Genomic DNA, 20,987 nt, shown 5'->3' on the forward strand with positions numbered 1-20,987 from the left:
TGCAGCGATGTCCCAGCACCGTGTGTGGGTTGGACGTACAGAACTGGGACCGGCCCCTTTTCTGGTTTCTATGGTGACGTAAGCGATTTCTATTTATATATTTCTATTGGATTTGTTCCGTTTTTATGGAAATATAAATAAATGTTTTATTATGTTGTTTGTGTGTTAACTAGTAGCTGACCACAGATAGCTGAATGACGGCTGCACTGCGGCCGGCCAGTTCTGGGTGGGCATCATATGACGTCCTCCCAGAACACGCTCTCCTGCGCTCCCCAGGGGGCACGCACCCGGTCCTACGGACACAGCTGATCACGTGATGTGGTAAAAGACCAATCACAGCGGCCTTTTACCACCTGATCAGCGGTGTCCAATGACACGCTGATCAGAGGGAAATGCAAGTGCCGGTTCTCGGCTGCACTTTCCTCACGCTGTCAGATTGTGAGGAAAGTACTGCCGAGAACCGGCAGTTGTCAGAGCGGGGATCGGCACCGATCATCAGGGCATTGATGATCAGTGCCCTGATGATCGGTGCCCAGCAGTCCCACCCGCAAGTTCTGCCCACCTGTGCCCAGCAGATCACCCACCTGTGCCCAGCAGTGCACCCACCTGTGCCCAGCAGTGCCACCCACCTGTGCCCACCCACCTGTGCCCACCAGTGCCACCCACCTGTGCCCACCAGTGCCACCCACCTGTGCCCACCCACCTGTGCCCACCAGTGCCCACCCACCTGTGCCCACCAGTGCCACCCACCAGTGCTGCCCACCAGTGCCACCCACCAGTGCAGCCCAGCAGTGCTGCCAGTCAGTGCCACCAGTCAGTGCCACCAGTCAGTGCCCAGCAGTTGTGCCAGTCAGTGCCGCCAGTCAGTGCCCAGCAGTGATGCCAGTCAGTGCCATCTATCAGTACCCATCATCAGTGTCACCTATCAGTGCCGTCTATCAGTGCTGCATATTAGTGCCGCCTATCCGTGACACCTCATTAGTGCTGCCTATCAGTGCCCATCAGTGCCGCCTATCAGTGCCCTTTAGTGCCGCCTATCAGTGCCCATCGGTGCCGCCTATCAGTGCCCATCAGTGCTGCCTCATCAACGCCCATCAGTGAAGGAGAAAAAATACCTGTTTGAAAAATTTTATAATAGAAACAAAGAAACTTTTTTTTTTTTTCACATTTTTTGCACTTTTTTATTTATAGCGCAAAAAGTAAAGCGCCCAGCGGGGAGGAAATACCACCAAAAGAAAGCTCTATTTGTGAGAAAAAAATGATCAAAATTTCATATGGGTACAATGTTGCATGACCGCGCAATTGTCAATCAAAGTGCGGCAGCGCTGAAAGCTGAAAATTGGCCTGGTAAGGAAGGGGGTAGAAGTGCCCGGTAGGCAAGGGGTTAATAACACTTTGCACCCTCGCGCCCCTCCCCCACAGTCACCCCACAGTACAGCAGAGCTCCTACAGGAAGCCGCACCAGGCTACAATGCTAATTATTGATCATTTATTGATCCCGACTTACAGATCACAAACTGTCGCTGAGATATTTGTGGTCGGGAAGACTTGTTACTCCACTTGGATCTTCGCTGGAGCCGAGGTGCCCCCTACAGGCCAGCAGAGGGAATCACATGGAATCCTTGACTCCCATATCTGCATGCAGTGTGAGGCGTTGTCATTGGAAGTGGGATTTTGGGTCAGAGAAAACCCGACACACGAGGCCGACTATTGCTGGAGGAGCGCAGACGGTTGTTTTGTTATCTGTTGATCCTCCCAGAGTTGTCAGCGGTAGTCGGGGAGCTATGAGGGGCCCCATATCAGCTCCTCACTATGAAGGCTCCTCCTCCTGGACAGCACCAATGGATATTCTCTGCAGGTCAAATGAGTGAATGTGGAAAATACTGCATTATGGCCACTAGAGGTGCTGATGAGCATAATTATTTCCTCTGATCGTCAGCGCCATCTACTGGCCATAATGTGGTATTTTCCACATTCACACATGAAATGCAGAGAACATAGACAGGGAACATGTGATTTGCCCCATTCACACAGAACTAGTTTACATGCAAGTTTGATGGACAAATGAAGATATTATAAATACCCCCCCTCCCCTCCCCCACACTGACAATTGTATAAACCTGATATGATCACTCATACGATGGACAGATATTCCTGCACAGTGCCGGGACATGCTCATCCTCCTGCATGTGATAAGGAGGGTGCAGCCTGCCATAGTGAAGGACGAGGAGAAGAGAAGTGAAGGAGGAGGAGCAGAGGAGGAGGAGGGGAGTTGGAGTGGATGAGGAGCAGAGGAGGAAGAGAGGAGGAGGAGCAGAAGCAGTGGAGGGGTAAAGGTGGAGGAGCGGAGGAGGAGCAGAGGTGGAAGAGAGTAGGAGACGTGGAGGAGGAGCAGAGGAGGGGAGTAGGAGGAGCAGAGGAGGAGAGTAGGAGGAGCAAATGAAGAAGAGGAGGAGAAACAAAGGAGGAAGAGAAGAGGAGCAGTGGAGGTGGAGTAGTGGTAGAGAAGGGGCAGAGGAGTAGAGAAGCAGAGGAGTGGAGGAAGAGCGGAAAAGGAGGAGAAGAAAAGGAGAGGAGGAGGAGCAGAGAAGGAGGAGGAGAAGAGGCGGAGGAAGAGGAAAAGGAGGAGAAGAGAAGGAGAGGAGGAGGAGGAAGAGAAGGAGAGGATGAGGAGCAGAGAAGGAGGAGGAGAAGAGGCGGAGGAAGAGGAAAAGGAGGAGAAGAGAAGGAGAGGAGGAGGAGCAGAGAAGGAGGAGGAGAAGAGGCGGAGGAAGAGGAAAAGGAGGAGAAGAGAAGGAGAGGAGGAGGAGGAAGAGAAGGAGAGGAGGAGGAGCAGAGAAGGAGGAGGAGAAGAGGCGGAGGAAGAGGAAAAGGAGGAGAAGAGAAGGAGAGGAGGAGGAGCAGAGAAGGAGGAGGAGAAGAGGCGGAGGAAGAGGAAAAGGAGGAGAAGAGAAGGAGAGGAGGAGGAGGAAGAGAAGGAGAGGAGGAGGAGCAGAGAAGGAGGAGGAGAAGAGGCGGAGGAAGAGGAAAAGGAGCGGAGAAGGAGAGGAGAAAGAGAGCAGAAGAAGAGGAGGAGCAGAGAAGGAGAGGAAAAGGATGAGGGGAGGAGGAGGAGCACTGAAGGAGGGGAGGAGGAGAGGATTGGATAACTAAATCTTTTTTTTTTGTTCCCTGAGATGTACAATTAATCCTTGCAGCGCAGGCACAGCCCCACTCCGCAGGATCATTTTGTAATTGGCCAGAATTGGGCTTTAATAATTGGGGTCACTGACCTCTCATAGGAAGGCAGAATCCTCCTCCGGGGTCACTGACCTCTCATACGAAGGCAGAATCCTCCTCCGGGGTCATTGACCTCTCATACGAAGGCAGAATCCTCCTCCGGGGTCACTGACCTCTCATAGGAAGGCAGAATCCTCCTCCGGGGTCACTGACCTCTCATACGAAGGCAGAATCCTCCTCCGGGGTCACTGACCTCCCATACGAAGGCAGAATCCTCCTCCGGGGTCACTGACCTCTCATACGAAGGCAGAATCCTCCTCCGGGGTCACTGACCTCTCATAGGAAGGCAGAATCCTCCTCCGGGGTCACTGACCTCTCATAGGAAGGCAGAATCCTCCTCCGGGGTCACTGACCTCTCATAGGAAGGCAGAATCCTCCTCCGGGGTCACTGACCTCTCATAGGAAGGCAGAATCCTCCTCCGGGGTCACTGACCTCTCATAGGAAGGCAGAATCCTCCTCCGGGGTCACTGACCTCTCATAGGAAGGCAGAATCCTCCTCCGGGGTCACTGACCTCTCATACGAAGGCAGAATCCTCCTCCGGGGTCATTGACCTCTCATACGAAGGCAGAATCCTCCTCCGGGGTCACTGACCTCTCATAGGAAGGCAGAATCCTCCTCCGGGGTCACTGACCTCTCATACGAAGGCAGAATCCTCCTCCGGGGTCACTGACCTCCCATACGAAGGCAGAATCCTCCTCCGGGGTCACTGACCTCTCATACGAAGGCAGAATCCTCCTCCGGGGTCACTGACCTCTCATAGGAAGGCAGAATCCTCCTCCGGGGTCACTGACCTCTCATAGGAAGGCAGAATCCTCCTCCGGGGTCACTGACCTCTCATAGGAAGGCAGAATCCTCCTCCGGGGTCACTGACCTCTCATAGGAAGGCAGAATCCTCCTCCGGGGTCACTGACCTCTCATAGGAAGGCAGAATCCTCCTCCGGGGTCACTGACCTCTCATAGGAAGGCAGAATCCTCCTCCGGGGTCACTGACCTCTCATAGGAAGGCAGAATCCTCCTCCGGGGTCACTGACCTCTCATACGAAGGCAGAATCCTCCTCCGGGGTCACTGACCTCTCATAGGAAGGCAGAATCCTCCTCCGGGGTTACTGATCTCTCATACGAAGGCAGAATCCTCCTCCGGGGTCACTGACCTCCCATAAGAAGGCAGAATCCTCCTCCGGGGTCACTGACCTCTCATAGGAAGGCAGAATCCTCCTCCGGGGTCACTGACCTCTCATAGGAAGGCAGAATCCTCCTCCGGGGTCACTGACCTCTCGTAGGAAGGCAGAATCCTCCTCCGGGGTCACTGACCTCCCATAAGAAGGCAGAATCCTCCTCCGGGGTCACTGACCACTCGTAGGAAGGCAGAATCCTCCCCTGGGGTCACTGACCTCTCGTAGGAAGGCAGAATCCTCCTCCGGGGTCACTGACCTCCCATAAGAAGGCAGAATCCTCCTCCGGGGTCACTGACCACTCGTAGGAAGGCAGAATCCTCCTCCGGGGTCACTGACCTCTCATAGGAAGGCAGAATCCTCCTCCGGGGTCACTGACCTCTCATAGGAAGGCAGAATCCTCCTCCGGGGTCACTGACCTCTCATAGGAAGGCAGAATCCTCCTCCGGGGTCACTGACCTCTCATAGGAAGGCAGAATCCTCCTCCGGGGTCACTGACCTCTCATAGGAAGGCAGAATCCTCCTCCGGGGTCACTGACCTCTCATAGGAAGGCAGAATCCTCCTCCGGGGTCACTGACCTCTCATAGGAAGGCAGAATCCTCCTCCGGGGTCACTGACCTCTCATACGAAGGCAGAATCCTCCTCCGGGGTCACTGACCTCTCATACGAAGGCAGAATCCTCCTCCGGGGTCACTGACCTCTCATAGGAAGGCAGAATCCTCCTCCGGGGTCACTGACCTCTCATAGGAAGGCAGAATCCTCCTCCGGGGTCACTGACCTCCCATACGAAGGCAGAATCCTCCTCCGGGGTCACTGACCTCTCATACGAAGGCAGAATCCTCCTCCGGGGTCACTGACCTCTCATAGGAAGGCAGAATCCTCCTCCGGGGTCACTGACCTCTCATAGGAAGGCAGAATCCTCCTCCGGGGTCACTGACCTCTCATAGGAAGGCAGAATCCTCCTCCGGGGTCACTGACCTCTCATAGGAAGGCAGAATCCTCCTCCGGGGTCACTGACCTCTCATAGGAAGGCAGAATCCTCCTCCGGGGTCACTGACCTCTCATAGGAAGGCAGAATCCTCCTCCGGGGTCACTGACCTCTCATAGGAAGGCAGAATCCTCCTCCGGGGTCACTGACCTCTCATACGAAGGCAGAATCCTCCTCCGGGGTCACTGACCTCTCATAGGAAGGCAGAATCCTCCTCCGGGGTTACTGATCTCTCATACGAAGGCAGAATCCTCCTCCGGGGTCACTGACCTCCCATAAGAAGGCAGAATCCTCCTCCGGGGTCACTGACCTCTCATAGGAAGGCAGAATCCTCCTCCGGGGTCACTGACCTCTCATAGGAAGGCAGAATCCTCCTCCGGGGTCACTGACCTCTCGTAGGAAGGCAGAATCCTCCTCCGGGGTCACTGACCTCCCATAAGAAGGCAGAATCCTCCTCCGGGGTCACTGACCACTCGTAGGAAGGCAGAATCCTCCCCTGGGGTCACTGACCTCTCGTAGGAAGGCAGAATCCTCCTCCGGGGTCACTGACCTCCCATAAGAAGGCAGAATCCTCCTCCGGGGTCACTGACCACTCGTAGGAAGGCAGAATCCTCCTCCGGGGTCACTGACCTCTCATAGGAAGGCAGAATCCTCCTCCGGGGTCACTGACCTCTCATAGGAAGGCAGAATCCTCCTCCGGGGTCACTGACCTCTCATAGGAAGGCAGAATCCTCCTCCGGGGTCACTGACCTCTCATAGGAAGGCAGAATCCTCCTCCGGGGTCACTGACCTCTCATAGGAAGGCAGAATCCTCCTCCGGGGTCACTGACCTCTCATAGGAAGGCAGAATCCTCCTCCGGGGTCACTGACCTCTCATAGGAAGGCAGAATCCTCCTCCGGGGTCACTGACCTCTCATACGAAGGCAGAATCCTCCTCCGGGGTCACTGACCTCTCATACGAAGGCAGAATCCTCCTCCGGGGTCACTGACCTCTCATAGGAAGGCAGAATCCTCCTCCGGGGTCACTGACCTCTCATAGGAAGGCAGAATCCTCCTCCGGGGTCACTGACCTCTCATAGGAAGGCAGAATCCTCCTCCGGGGTCACTGACCTCTCATAGGAAGGCAGAATCCTCCTCCGGGGTCACTGACCTCTCATAGGAAGGCAGAATCCTCCTCCGGGGTCACTGACCTCTCATACGAAGGCAGAATCCTCCTCCGGGGTCACTGACCTCTCATAGGAAGGCAGAATCCTCCTCCGGGGTCAATGACCTCTCATAGGAAGGCAGAATCCTCCTCCGGGGTTACTGATCTCTCATACGAAGGCAGAATCCTCCTCCGGGGTCACTGACCTCCCATAAGAAGGCAGAATCCTCCTCCGGGGTCACTGACCTCTCATAGGAAGGCAGAATCCTCCTCCGGGGTCACTGACCTCTCATAGGAAGGCAGAATCCTCCTCCGGGGTCACTGACCTATCGTAGGAAGGCAGAATCCTCCTCCGGGGTCACTGACCTCCCATAAGAAGGCAGAATCCTCCTCCGGGGTCACTGACCACTCGTAGGAAGGCAGAATCCTCCTCCGGGGTCACTGACCTCTCGTAGGAAGGCAGAATCCTCCTCCGGGGTCACTGACCTCCCATAAGAAGGCAGAATCCTCCTCCGGGGTCACTGACCACTCGTAGGAAGGCAGAATCCTCCTCCGGGTCACTGACCTCTCATAGGAAGGCAGAATCCTCCTCCGGGGTCACTGACCTCTCATAGGAAGGCAGAATCCTCCTCCGGGGTCACTGACCTCTCATAGGAAGGCAGAATCCTCCTCCGGGGTCACTGACCTCTCATAGGAAGGCAGAATCCTCCTCCGGGGTCACTGACCTCTCATAGGAAGGCAGAATCCTCCTCCGGGTCACTGACCTCTCATAGGAAGGCAGAATCCTCCTCCGGGGTCACTGACCTCTCATAGGAAGGCAGAATCCTCCTCCGGGTCACTGACCTCTCATAGGAAGGCAGAATCCTCCTCCGGGGTCACTGACCTCTCATAGGAAGGCAGAATCCTCCTCCGGGGTCACTGACCTCTCATAGGAAGGCAGAATCCTCCTCCGGGGTCACTGACCTCTCATAGGAAGGCAGAATCCTCCTCCGGGGTCACTGACCTCCCATAAGAAGGCAGAATCCTCCTCCGGGGTCACTGACCTCTCATAGGAAGGCAGAATCCTCCTCCGGGGTCACTGACCTCTCGTAGGAAGGCAGAATCCTCCTCCGGGGTCACTGACCTCCCATAAGAAGGCAGAATCCTCCTCCGGGGTCACTGACCACTCGTAGGAAGGCAGAATCCTCCCCTGGGGTCACTGACCTCCCATACGAAGGCAGAATCCTCCTCCGGGGTCACTGACCTCTCATAAGAAGGCAGAATCCTCCTCCGGGGTCACTGACCTCCCATAAGAAGGCAGAATCCTCCTCCGGGGTCACTGACCTCCCATACGAAGGCAGAATCCTCCTCCGGGGTCACTGACCTCTCATACGAAGGCAGAATCCTCCTCCGGGGTCACTGACCTCTCATAGGAAGGCAGAATCCTCCTCCGGGGTCACTGACCTCTCATACGAAGGCAGAATCCTCCTCCGGGGTCACTGACCTCTCATACGAAGGCAGAATCCTCCTCCGGGGTCACTGACCTCTCATACGAAGGCAGAATCCTCCTCCGGGGTCACTGACCTCTCATAGGAAGGCAGAATCCTCCTCCGGGGTCACTGACCTCTCATAGGAAGGCAGAATCCTCCTCCGGGGTCACTGACCTCTCATAGGAAGGCAGAATCCTCCTCCGGGGTCACTGACCTCTCATAGGAAGGCAGAATCCTCCTCCGGGGTCACTGACCTCTCATAGGAAGGCAGAATCCTCCTCCGGGGTCACTGACCTCTCATAGGAAGGCAGAATCCTCCTCCGGGGTCACTGACCTCTCATAGGAAGGCAGAATCCTCCTCCGGGGTCACTGACCTCTCATAGGAAGGCAGAATCCTCCTCCGGGGTCACTGACCTCTCATAAGAAGGCAGAATCCTGCTCCGGGGTCACTGACCTCCCATAAGAAGGCAGAATCCTCCTCCGGGGTCACTGACCTCCCATAAGAAGGCAGAATCCTCCTCCGGGGTCACTGACCACTCGTAGGAAGGCAGAATCCTCCCCTGGGGTCACTGACCTCCCATACGAAGGCAGAATCCTCCTCCGGGGTCACTGACCTCTCATAAGAAGGCAGAATCCTCCTCCGGGGTCACTGACCTCCCATAAGAAGGCAGAATCCTCCTCCGGGGTCACTGACCTCCCATACGAAGGCAGAATCCTCCTCCGGGGTCACTGACCTCTCATACGAAGGCAGAATCCTCCTCTGGGGTCACTGACCTCTCATAGGAAGGCAGAATCCTCCTCCGGGGTCACTGACCTCCCATAGGAAGGCAGAATCCTCCTCCGGGGTCACTGACCTCTCATAGGAAGGCAGAATCCTCCTCCGGGGTCACTGACCTCTCATACGAAGGCAGATAACACGTTTCTGGGTCAGAATCCTCCTCCGGGGTCACTGGATCAGAGTATGGAACCCAGAGGGTCACACATCGGCCAGGCACCCAGCATTTTCAGGTTAGCAATGGCAGCTCTCTCATTTCTCCATCATATCCTCCATTAGCATTCCCTTCCTGACCTCCCACCATTATTTCATTGGGTGACATCTGCACATGCTCAGTGTGTCCTTCATTCTCGGTATTCTCGCCATGCCGGGACTTGCAGAGCGCCATGCAAGGATGATGTCAGCCTCTGGCGTTTGCCATTCTCCTCCTTCCAGTCACCCCTTATGTTCTGGATCTGTTGCCGACTTCAGTGGTGGACAGAAGGGTGGAGGAGCCCACATCCACGATGGCGCCATCTTCAGAGGGAGTGGAGGTAGTGCAGCATGGTAGGCAGAAGGTTCTGATCCCTCAGCACTCTCCAGACACAAAAGAAAAGTTTTGGCTTTAGATACGCTGTAACTGTACGCTGCCTGATCTCTTCTTCCACTGACCTTACCACTTCCTGAAATATGAGACTGACAGAGCTGCAGATGAAGAATAACTACAGAAGTTGGTCCTGTTCAGCACTGGCACTCTCATTGTCAGCCTGATTGCAGCATGTGTGCAGGGAATCATAAGAGTCCCTCCGGAAGAAGGAGTGCGGTTGGTCAGACATTGGCCAATCCTTTAACGACTCGATGATTCAACATTATTTCCACTAGGCGGGTCTATAACAGCAAGGCCTGTCCCAGCTGAGCTATTGCCATATAATATATACCCCCCCCCCCCCCCCACCGTGTCCCTGAATCAGTGGGATTGTCCAAGGATCTCAGCACAATTCTGGTGTCCCCCCGATCCAGGGCATGTCCTGGAGCCAAGGACCAGAATCCTGATTTCAGCACCTGGCTCCAGCTCCTGGCGGGGAGACCTGCTGCCCCACAGTAGATGCATAGTTCCAGCAGCAGGAGGTGGAGCCAGAGCACTGGGGCGGGACATTAACTAGAGTGCAAGCTGCGTGCACCACTTTTCTTCTCCATCCCAAAATGTCCTTCAGTCTCAAATTCTAGGGTTGGGAGATGAGTTTCTGGATCTTCCATGAAGAAAACCAAAATGGAACCCAATCAAATGAAGCTAATGTCTTGTAACCCGAAGAACTTACGATCTATATTCCGATTCCCTCCTCAGAGGTCTCAGCTGCTGGTGGCTCACCCATCTCTGTGCTCAGGAGGCGCCCGGCTCTATGACGCCTCACGTTGGAAAACAAATTAAGATGCAATCTGCATAAGTCTAAAGCTTCTCTAACAAAGACGGATGAATTAATTAGAACCTGTTCTCGATTGCCTGCTATGTCTCAATGACTCCGAGCCACATCCACCACCCTAGAGGATGATTTATCAGTCTACCACAGTCGTGGCATCTGGAGGGGGCCCCTGGGACACCGAGGAACTACAAGTCGCAGCATGCCAAGGGACAGGGAGATCATGTATATGTTGTGGAAAGACGAGTTCCAGAAAGCCATAAGTGATCTGAGTTGCTCAGACAAGTAATGAAGACAATTTGGAAGCCTTCAAAAGTCCAACTGATGATGGACTACAAATCCCATCATGCCCTGCCAGCTACTAAGACTTATATTCATAGATTTGACATCAAAGGTAGAAATACAGTTGTGTCCTGTAATCATATTTATACATTGTCCCAATATTTTAGGCCAGGTTAGTAACTACAGACCCCCATGATATACATTATATGACCAAAGGTTTGGGGTCTCCTGACTGTCCCATTTATATGAGCTTGTTGGACATCAAATCCCAAAAATATGAAAATGCCCCTCATGGCCATTAATATGGGGTTGCCACCTTTGTAGCTATTATATTCTCCACCTGTGATGGATCGCCTGGCCTCCCGACTGGGTGCCTCCGACAAATGGTGCTTCCTGCCCTCCAAACCCTACCAGCAGAATGACAACTAATATCAGCCCTTTACCCCCAAGTATCGTATGCAGACAAGATAATGTTGAGGTAAAACCAAAGAATAACTTTATTGAACAGAAATACAGGTTGTTATACTCTTCAGAATGAGGGGCAGTCCCCACATGAACAATAAAAACAAATATTACATATTGGGGTAAACATCCCACACTGATCAGATAAAAAGGTAGAGCTGACACTAGACTAATCCCATTGTGTTGGAACCTCCAGGAGGATCAGCCAACAGACAGAAACAATGGGTTACTCAATTACCAATGGGAATTCACACCTAGGAGGCACACAATGAGGAAATTACACAATGGGAGGAAGACACTTCACATCCAGACAGGATAGCAAACACGGGTGCACATTATACCGGTAAACACATAACACCTTATAAACAGATTACACGTAACAGCAGGAGACCCCCGCATCAGGTTGTTTGATCCGATAATAATCTTCTGCTCTGAGTCTAGGAGGGGGGTTGAAGCAGTCAATGTTAGTTTGGGCACAGAGACCCCAAATCTGTATCCTGGACCTCCAATACATAGAGTCTGTGTGTTTCAGGGGGACATGGACTTGAATCTGCCGTAAAACTACTCCAAAGGTCCCTCCAGGCACACACCTCCTAAACAACAGAGCCCCCTCAGATGCCAGGGTCCATAGTCAGTAGATAAGAGGCTAGCCTGCAGTTCCCTCCAAAAGCCCCTGCCCTGGTTGGGTCCGTCACACCACCCTTCTGGGAAGACTTAGCACAAGATTTTGGAGGGTGCCTGTGGGAATTTCGGCTCATTTGTGAGGTCAGAAACTGATGTTGAATGAGAAGTCCTGGCTCACCATCAGTGTTCAAATTCCTCCCAAAGGTATTCAATAAGTTGAGGTCACGGCTCTGTACAGGACCTTGGAGTTCCTCCGCACCAAACTGGACAAACCATGTCTTTATGGAGCTGGCTCCACTCTTTTGGGAAGACTTCCAACAAAAATTTGGAGGTTGCCTGTGGAAATTTGTATCCATTCACCCAAAACAGCATTTTTTGAGTTCATTAATTGATGTTGAGAAGACCTGGATCACAACCCAGCTCATCCCAAAGGTGTTCACTAGGGCTGAGTTCTGGGCTCTGTACAGGACACTGGAGTTCCTCCACACCAATCTGGTCCTCCATGTCTTTATGGAGCCGGCTTTGTACACAGGGGGACAGTCATGGGGGGACAGAAAAGGGTCTTCACCACACTGGTCATCCATGTCTTTATGGAGCTGGCTTTGTACACGGGGACAGTCATGGGGGAACAGAAAAGGGTCTTCACCAAACTGGTCATCCATGTCTTTATGGAGCTGGCTTTGTACACGGGGGACAGTCATGGGGGAACAGAAAAGGGTCTTCACCAAACTGGTCATCCATGTCTTTATGGAGCTGGCTTTGTACACAGGGGACAGTCATGGGAGAACAGAAAAGGGTCTTCACCACACTGGTCATCCATGTCTTTATGGAGCTGGCTTTGTACACAGGGGACAGTCATGGGGGAACAGAAAAGGGTCTTCACCAAACTGGTCATCCATGTCTTTATGGAGCTGGCTTTGTACACAGGGGGACAGTCATGGGGGAACAGAAAAGGGTCTTCACCAAACTGGTCATCCATGTCTTTATGGAGCTGGTTTTGTACACGGGGGACAGTCATGGGGGAACAGAAAAGGGTCTTCACCAAACTGGTCATCCATGTCTTTATGGAGCTGGCTTTGTACACAGGGGGACAGTCATGGGGGAACAGAAAAGGGTCTTCACCAAACTGGTCATCCATGTCTTTATGGAGCTGGCTTTGTACACGGGGGACAGTCATGGGGGAACAGAAAAGGGTCTTCACCAAACTGGTCATCCATGTCTTTATGGAGCTGGCTTTGTACACAGGGGACAGTCATGGGGGAACAGAAAAGGGTCTTCACCAAACTGTTACCACAAGGCTGGAAGAGCACAATTGTCTCCAATGTCTTTGTATGATGGAGGATTACCGGGACCCTTCACTGGAGACACCTGACCTCCATCATTGGGAGGGCTGTCTACACACGTGTCCATATAGTGGGTGTCAGAGGTAGCTGTACAGAAAATCTGCTCTTGCTTGAGTATTGTTGACTTTCAGCCCCCAGACTTCTGATATAACAGGTTCTGGAGATGCACCAATCAAAGTGTCTGCTGAAGAGGAACACTGCCTACAACACTGGCCTCTGGGCCAAATCCATTTTGTTGCCTTCCTCTTGAACATTGTGACATCTAAAGCTGGGCAGAACACAACCAAGAAGGGCTCCTCTGCACCCGACTCCTGAGCACACGATTTACTAATCCACCTACTGATATGTGGACTGAGCTCAGAGTGAATGCTGAATTTGGATCGCTCGTCAGATCCGAGGTTTGATGAGCCCACCTCTTGGAAGGGAGAAGGACGGAAGGGGGGGTCATCACAAGACCTACGTTGGCATGGCTGGCACGTATGATTCTGTGTACCTGATATCAATCGCTGATTAAAAGAGCGATAGTGTAGGAGAGAGGAAAAAAAGTATGATTAATGACAGATATTAAAATCCCATTCAAATATATATGTGACTCATAAATACTGCGAGACGGGAGAAGAACTCGTCTTTTCGGGTTCATCAAGAAAAGAAAATACTTTTAATGTCTAATGCTCTGGAGAGTCGGAGAATGTTCTCTTCCCATGATTCTCTGGGACAGGATCCTCAGTGATCCAGGGAAGGGAACGAATGAGTTAATGGACAGAATGGGACAAAACTTGGACTTATTTCACTCAGAAATCCTAAAGTCCACCACAGAAGACTTCATTCATGATAATTGTCTACTGAACTCTACCCTTCAGAAATACGCTGACCAATGTGTGGCTGGAGGAGCCCGAAACCTGTCCTTGTCTGAATACCATGGACTGCACTTGGCAAGGTTTCCAACCTTCATATCAATCAACTGCGGCTCCAACTTTGGCTTCCTGGAATGCAAGAGATATTTATTGTATTTATTTTTGTATTTTGGTAAACGCAATGGACACAATAATGTACCCAACCCAAATCCGTATCTTCGTATCTGTGGGAGCCTCTAGTTTTAGTCTTGTGATTGCCATAAAGCCGAACAATTCTACCTCCATCCTCACCCCATCCAAAAGGTCAGCCATCTTCTGGACGGAGCACACGCCCATCTCCTGGACGGCGCGCACAACCGTCTCCAGGACGGAGCACACAACCGTCTCCTGGACGGAGCGCAATATAACACAATATAATACAATACAACACAACACAACATAATACAACACAACACAACACAATACAACATAATACAACACAACACAACACAACACAACACAATACAATACAATACAACACAATACAAAACAACACAATATAATACATTACAACACAATATAATACAACACAATATAATACAATACAACACAACACAACACAACACAACACAATACAATACAATACAACACAATACAACATAATACAACACAACACAATACAACACAACACAACACAATACAATACAACACAATACAAAACAACACAATATAATACATTACAACACAATATAATACAACACAACACAATACAACACAACACAACACAATACAATACAATACAAAACAACACAATATAATACAATACAATACAACACAATACAATACAATACAACACAATATAATACAATATAACACAATACAACACAACACAACACAATACAATACAACACAATACAACACAACACAACACAATACAACACAATATAATACAACACAACACAATACAATACAACACAATATAATACATTACAACACAATATAATACAATACAACACAACACAATATAATACAACACAATATAATACAATACAACACAACACAATACAATACAACACAATATAATACATTACAACACAATATAATACAATACAACACAACACAATATAATACAACACAACACAACACAATATAATACAACACAACACAACACAATATAATACAACACAATATAATACAATACAACACAATACAACACAATATAATACAACACAATATAATACAAAACAACACAATATAATACAACACAATACAACACAATATAATACAATACAATACAACACAACACAATACAAAACAACACAATACAATACAATACAATATAATACAATACAATACAATACAAAACAACACAATATAATACATTACAAGATATGACAACATCACCAAACAAAAGCTTGGAATCTGAATTATTGACAAAGCTAATCCATATTCTTGGAGGCAGAGAAGTGTGAATTGCCTCATAGGGGTGTACAGGGGGAGGGCTGAACTGGACACTACACATTGGCTTCACATCTGCCCCTTGGATAGAGATCAGAATGTAGAGTCAGGTGAATCCAGACAGAATGTTTCCAGCGAATGTGCGGCAGAGTCAGGTGAATCCAGACAGACAGAATGTTCCCAGTGAATGTGCGGCATATACGGGTGAATCCAGACAGACAGAATGTTCCAAATGAATGTGCGGCAGTTGCAGGTGAATCCAGACAGACAGAATGTTCCCTGCGAATGTGCGGCAGATGCGGGCGAATCCAGACAGACAGAATGTTCCCAGCGGATGTGCGGAAGATGCGGGCGAATCCAGACAGACAGAATGTTCCCAACTGATGTGCGGCAGATGCGGGTGAATCCAGACAGACAGAATGTTCCCTGCGAATGTGCGGCAGAGTCAGGTGAATCCAGACAGACAGAATGTTCCCAATGAATGTGCGGCAGTTGCAGGTGAATCCAGACAGACAGAATGTTCCCAGCGGATGTGCGGCAGATGCGGGTGAATCCAGACAGACAGAATGTTCCCAGCGGATGTGCGGCAGATGCGGGTGAATCCAGACAGACAGAATGTTCCCAGCGAATGTGCGGCAGATGCGGGCGAATCCAGACAGACAGAATGTTCCCAGCGGATGTGCGGCAGATGCGGGCGAATCCAGACAGACAGAATGTTTCCTGTGAATGTGCGGCAGATGCGGGCGAATCCAGACAGACAGAATGTTCCCAGCGGATGTGCGGCAGATGCGGGCGAATCCAGACAGACAGAATGTTCCCAGCGGATGTGCGGCAGATGCGGGTGAATCCAGACAGACAGAATGTTCCCAGCGGATGTGCGGCAGATGCGGGTGAATCCAGACAGACAGAATGTTCCCAGCGGATGTGCGGCAGATGCGGGCGAATCCAGACAGACAGAATGTTCCCAGCAGATGTGCGGCAGATGCGGGTGAATCCAGACAGACAGAATGTTCCCTGCGAATGTGCGGCAGAGTCAGGTGAATCCAGACAGACAGAATGTTGCCAATGAATGTGCGGCAGATGCGGGTGAATCCAGACAGACAGAATGTTCCCAGCGGATGTGCCGCAGATGCGGGTGAATCCAGACAGACAGAATGTTCCCAGCGAATGTGCGGCAGATGCGGGCGAATCCAGACAGACAGAATGTTCCCAGCGGATGTGCGGCAGATGCGGGCGAATCCAGACAGACAGAATGTTTCCTGCGAATGTGCGGCAGATGCGGGCGAATCCAGACAGACAGAATGTTCCCAGCGAATGTGCGGCAGATGCGGGCGAATCCAGACAGACAGAATGTTCCCAGCGAATGTGCGGCAGATGCGGGCGAATCCAGACAGACAGAATGTTCCCAGTGAATGTGCAGCATATACGGGTGAATCCAGACAGACAGAATGTTCCCAGCGAATGTGCGGCAGATGCGGGCGAATCCAGACAGACAGAATGTTCCCAGCGAATGTGCGGCAGATGCGGGCGAATCCAGACAGACAGAATGTTCCCAGCGGATGTGCGGCAGATGCGGGCGAATCCAGACAGACAGAATGTTTCCTGTGAATGTGCGGCAGATGCGGGCGAATCCAGACAGACAGAATGTTCCCAGCGGATGTGCGGCAGATGCGGGCGAATCCAGACAGACAGAATATTCCCAGTGAATGTGCAGCATATACGGGTGAATCCAGACAGACAGAATGTTCCCAATGAATGTGCGGCAGTTGCAGGTGAATCCAGACAGACAGAATGTTCCCAGCGGATGTGCGGCAGATGCGGGCGAATCCAGACAGACAGAATGTTCCCAGCAGATGTGCGGCAGATGCGGGTGAATCCAGACAGACAGAATGTTCCCTGCGAATGTGCGGCAGATGCGGGTGAATCCAGACAGACAGAATGTTCCCAGCGAATGTGCGGCAGATGCGGGCGAATCCAGACAGACAGAATGTTCCCAGCGGATGTGCGGCAGATGCGGGCGAATCCAGACAGACAGAATGTTTCCTGCGAATGTGCGGCAGATGCGGGCGAATCCAGACAGACAGAATGTTCCCAGCGAATGTGCGGCAGATGCGGGCGAATCCAGACAGACAGAATGTTCCCAGCGAATGTGCGGCAGATGCGGGCGAATCCAGACAGACAGAATGTTCCCAGTGAATGTGCAGCATATACGGGTGAATCCAGACAGACAGAATGTTCCCTGCGAATGTGCGGCAGATGCGGGCGAATCCAGACAGACAGAATGTTCCCAGCGAATGTGCGGCAGATGCGGGCGAATCCAGACAGACAGAATGTTCCCAGCGGATGTGCGGCAGATGCGGGCGAATCCAGACAGACAGAATGTTTCCTGTGAATGTGCGGCAGATGCGGGCGAATCCAGACAGACAGAATGTTCCCAGCGGATGTGCGGCAGATGCGGGCGAATCCAGACAGACAGAATGTTCCCAGCGGATGTGCGGCAGATGCGGGTGAATCCAGACAGACAGAATGTTCCCAATGAATGTGCGGCAGTTGCAGGTGAATCCAGACAGACAGAATGTTCCCAGCGGATGTGCGGCAGATGCGGGCGAATCCAGACAGACAGAATGTTCCCAGCGGATGTGCGGCAGATGCGGGTGAATCCAGACAGACAGAATGTTCCCAGCGGATGTGCGACAGATGCGGGCGAATCCAGACAGACAGAATGTTCCCAGCGGATGTGCGGCAGATGCGGGCGAATCCAGACAGACAGAATGTTCCCAGCGGATGTGCGGCAGATGCGGGCGAATCCAGACAGACAGAATGTTCCCAGCGGATGTGCGGCAGATGCGGGCGATTCCAGACAGACAGAATGTTCCCAGCGGATGTGCGGCAGATGCGGGCGAATCCAGACAGACAGAATGTTCCCAGCGGATGTGCGGCAGATGCGGGTGAATCCAGACAGACAGAATGTTCCCAGCGAATGTGCGGCAGATGCGGGTGAATCCAGACAGACAGAATGTTCCCAGCGGATGTGCGGCAGATGCGGGTGAATCCAGACAGACAGAATGTTCCCAGCGGATGTGCGGCAGATGCGGGTGAATCCAGACAGACAGAATGTTCCCTGCAAATGTGCGGCAGATGCGGGTGAATCCAGACAGACAGAATGTTCCCAGCGGATGTGCGGCAGATGCGGGTGAATCCAGAAAGAATGTTCCAGAATTGGCCCAAACTTCCGGGATGTTCCGCCAACTCCCTAAATATCAGAAGAAGAGAGAAGTTTTGAGGTGATGAGAGGTCAGCAGACTCCTCTCTCCCTCCATGTCGGAATCCTCTGCAGAGCAATCCTTCCTCTTTATTATCTCAATCTGTTATGTTTTCTCCTCCATCTTCCAGACGCAATTAGCGAGACGAGGAAAGTCTCTTTGAGTAATTAGACTTGTCAGACAATTAAATAAACAGCCTTTTCTTTGGGAAGGTTCTTCGGCTTCTTTCCAGTGTAGGTCCGGAGTCACCTCCATTAGGCCCAGACAGATAAATGTTTTGCCGCGTCGCATTAAGCTCCACCGACACCCAATCATGGCAGAACGTCCTAAACGGAGGAGACGGGACAACAAAACAACTTTGAAGAACATTAACCTGCGATGTAAAATCTGATAGAAGAGCCGTGACTGTCAGAAGAGATAAGGCGCCGTCCTGTCCGGGCTGAGAGTGAACAAGCACCAGGCGGAGACATGGGAAGGCGATGGTTAGAGGTGATGGCTGGGGGTGATGGGGCAACAGTCGGGGTGATGGTCAAGGGCAATGGTGGGGGTGAATGGTCTGGGGTGATGGTTGGGCGTGATGGTCCAGGGCAGTGATGAGGGCGATGGTCATGGCCAATGGTTGGGGGTGATGGTCGTGGGCAGTCGTCTGGGGTGATGGCTGGGAGATGATAGACAGAGACAGTGGGTGATGGTTGGAGGCGATGGTTGGGCGTGATGGTCAGGGGCAATAATAGGGGTGATGATCAGGGGCAATGATGGGGGCAATGGCTAGGGGTGATGGTGGGGCAAAGGTCAGAGGCGATCGTTGGGAGTGCTGCCTGGGGATGATGGTCATGGGCAATGGTCAGGGGGGATGGTTGGGAGGCAATGGTTGGGGACAATGGTCGTGGGGTGACGGTCCGGGGAGATGGTTGGGGGAGATTGTGTACGTGATGGTCAGAGGGCGATGGTCTGGGACATTGGTCAGGAGGTCATGGTCAGGAGGTTATGGTCAGGAGGTTATGGTTGGGGGAGATGGTTGGGGAACGATAGTCAGGGGGCGATGGTCTGGGACATTGGTCGGGAGGTCATGGTCAGGAGGTTATGGTCAGGAGGTCATGGTCAGGAGGTTATGGTCAGGAGGTTATGGTTGGGGGAGATGGTTGGGGAACGATAGTCAGGGGGCGATGGTCTGGGACATTGGTCAGGAGGTCATGGTCAGGAGGTTATGGTCAGGAGGTTATGGTCAGGAGGTTATGGTTGGGGGAGATGGTTGGGAGGCGATGGTTGGGGAACGATAGTCAGGGGGCGATGGTTGGGGATGATGGTGGGTGGAGATTGTGTGGGCAATGGTCAGGGGGCGATGGTTGGGGATGATGGTGGGTGGAGATTGTGTGGGCAATGGTCAGGGGACGATGGTTGGGGATGATGGTGGGTGGAGATTGTGTGGGCAATGGTCAGGGGGCGATGGTTGGGGATGATGGTGGGTGGAGATTGTGTGGGCAATGGTCAGGGGGCGATGGTTGGGGATGATGGTGGGTGGAGATTGTGTGGGCAATGGTTTGTCAGGTTTGCGTATGAAAGCTTTGTCGCAGCTCTGTTACTGGCCATTTTCTTTTATTCTGTTGCAGTCTTCTTTCTGTACCTTGCACTCACTTGCTGTAGCCATCTATGGCTGAGTGTCAGGCCAGTCACCTGTTAGAGATCCACTTCCAGCAGATTTTCGGTTTGACATCACATTCGGATTAGGCTTTGGACTCGAGTTCTGACAATGGAGCCGCGTTTGGTGAAACAAATGGAGAAGCTTTTTGATGGTAAAATCTTTCTACAGCTTCACTTGAAGAAGAACGCCATTTATCGTCATCTGTGTCCATCGGACTGCTGCCAACGAGAGCCGCCATCAGGTCCAAGAGACAGGAAGGTCATACGCCGGGAGCCAGCCACCGCAGAGACAGGAAGGTCATACGCCGGGAGCCAGCCACCACAGAGACAGGAAGGTCATACGCCGGGAGCCAGCCACCGCAGAGACAGGAAGGTCATACGCCGGGAGCCAGCCACCACAGAGACAGGAAGGTCATACGCCGGGGAGCCAGCCACCGCAGAGACAGGAAGGTCATACGCAGGGGAGCCAGCCGCCACAGAGACAGGAAGGTCATACGCCGGGAGCCAGCCACCGCAGAGACAGGAAGGTCATACGCAGGGGAGCCAGCCACCACAGAGACAGGAAGGTCATACGCCGGGAGCCAGCCACCGCAGAGACAGGAAGGTCATACGCCGGGAGCCAGCCGCCGCAGAGACAGGAAGGTCATACGCCGGGAGCCAGCCGCCACAGAGACAGGAAGGTCATACGCCGGGAGCCAGCAGCCGCAGAGACAGGAAGGTCATACGCCGGGAGCCAGCAGCCGCAGAGACAGGAAGGTCATACGCCGGGAGCCAGCCGCCGCAGAGACAGGAAGGTCATACGTCGGGAGCCAGCCGCCGCAGAGACAGGAAGGTCATACGTCGGGAGCCAGCCA

The sequence above is a fragment of the Staurois parvus genome, unplaced genomic scaffold (genome assembly GCF_062004578.1).
Source record: "Staurois parvus isolate SC_StPar_1 unplaced genomic scaffold, SC_StPar_1.0 ptg002406l, whole genome shotgun sequence".
Classification (NCBI taxonomy): Eukaryota; Metazoa; Chordata; class Amphibia; order Anura; family Ranidae; genus Staurois; species Staurois parvus.